The following is a 2,265-nucleotide window of genomic DNA, read 5'->3' on the forward strand; positions in this document are numbered from 1 at the left end:
TGAAGATGTTCACATCCTGGACAGAGAGGAACGATGGTTTGAGAGAGGAGTAAAGGAGGCCATCTTTGTGAAAAGAAACCGTCCATCATTAAACAGGGGTGGAGCCTCCAGGTTCAACTGTCCCCCTCTTACAATGCTGTGATTGCTAGTATCACTCAGCCCTCTGTGAACAGTAAACAGCCATCAGGTGCTAATGATCCATTGTTAGGCTGATGGTCCTTCTTGAGCATGTGATCAGCTGGTTCTGGTTGTCAGCAGCAAACTGGTTGATCCACTCTGAGAAGGTGCTATTTAAGAGACTGAGCTGAAAACAGCACCTCAGACTGAGGAAGTCTCTCTGATGGAAGACGAAACGTTTCTACAATTTGTTGTTTTGTTTTTTGAATGTCCTGAGGACCAGATTCAACTGTTTTAGATTTTTCTACCTGGATTATTGAGCAGCTTCAGGACATGCTCACAACAGTTTGATGAAGGTCAGAGTTGGACTTTTATTGTACATACTTCATATACATTATATATTTAATAATTTTGTCAGATTTTTCAGAACTCTGTATATTAATGACTCGTAATCTGAAGGGACTTTTATTTAAGGCTGTCAAAAAAACAACTTTAATTCAATGTCACGTTATTTTTGATTCGAGCTACAAAAAGGGCCACAGGTCGCAGACCTCTGCTCAGACAGATCATGTGACCATTGCAACGTCACAGACAGACAGGAAGTTACAGAGCAGACAGACAGGAAGTCATTGGGCAGACAAACAGGAAGTTAGTGGTGTAGTATGTCATATGCTGGATATATTCATACTTTTTCACGAGTTCCTCATCTTTCTGACTGTGTAAATGTCGTGCATTGAATTTAACAGAAATGTAACGAGAGACGTTATTTATCTTTGACCCATCAAATGAATGCGGTCATTTATTTTCAGAATCAAAGTTTAACATCAAGCATTTACATTAATTTGGCAAAATATGAAAATAATAACAGACAAGTTTCACAGATAATGGACATCAATCACACGGCGGTGACTGAGGACTTTGCTTCAGATATTTCTAAAATATCTGTACTGCTTTTAAGAGAAAGGAGAGTTTAAGATGGAAATGGAGATTTATCTTACAGAGAGATTTGTGAGGGAATTAATCTGTTTGACCAGAAACGTGCACGCTCCTTCAGATCTCAGCTTGCCCACGGTACACTTGGTCAAAAATAGAACCTTCTACCTGGTTGATGATAAAATCAGCGTCGGCGTAGGGTTCCTTTCTGACTCTTTCAGCGTCTCCGTGAGGACTGCCAAACCCTTAGAGAGTCGTACGAGGTTATTCAAACAGAAGTTATAATCCCAAAACGTCTCTGGATCATCCTGAATGCGTTTGCATCCAAGAACTCTGAACTCCTTTCATCTCCTTAGCACTTTCTATCAGACTTCCGACATCAGACTCTTCAGCACTCTGTGTGGAACTCTCAGTGCTCTGCAGCATCAGACTCTTTAGAACCGGGAAGTTGCCACATTTTAAATGAGTTGACTTCCGGGTCAATTTAGAGCTTTCTGATTCGTGGATGGACCAGAATAGAGGTGTGGTTTGTGATGTAAGATGTTATCAAATTCGAGGTCAGAGAATGAGATTGTTTACAACATACAGAAAAGATTATTGGAGAAAACCAGACTTCGTGGAGTCTCACTCTTATTATCTTCTGAAAAAGTTTAAACATGACATTTCTTCTCAGTAAACATTTTAGTTGACCGAGACTCGACCTTTAACATACTTACAAACTTGCTCATTGCAGACAGAAAAATCAAGAAATGCATATTAACCTGATTTCTTCTTTGAATGAGGAATAAAAATCATTACTTACTGTTTATGTAAAATAAAAATGAGTAGTTCTCTTCAACCTGTAAGCATTGAGTGAACTAACACAATTTGATTATCAAACATTTGTAAAATAGTAATGATCATAGAGGATTGTCTTTTCTACTTGATTAATTCAAGAAAGAAAGTCCCCAGATGGCTCAAACTGTATTTCTGGATGCAGATCAATGGAATAACAGTCTCTGTTCATCTGATCAGATTTGAGGTCAGATCAGGTTCACTACAGTGGGCACAGACAGGAAGTTAGTAGACGGACAGGAAGTTACTGAGCAGACAGACAGGTAGTTACTGAGCAGACAGGAAGTTAGTGGGCAGACATACAGGAAGTCAGTGGGCAGACACACAGGAAGTCAGTGGGCAGACACACAGGAAGTCAGTGGCACTTCTTGGCAATGGGGA

This window comes from Nematolebias whitei, chromosome 23 (genome assembly GCF_014905685.2).
Source record: "Nematolebias whitei isolate Nwh7 chromosome 23, NemWhi1, whole genome shotgun sequence".
NCBI classification, from domain to species: Eukaryota; Metazoa; Chordata; class Actinopteri; order Cyprinodontiformes; family Rivulidae; genus Nematolebias; species Nematolebias whitei.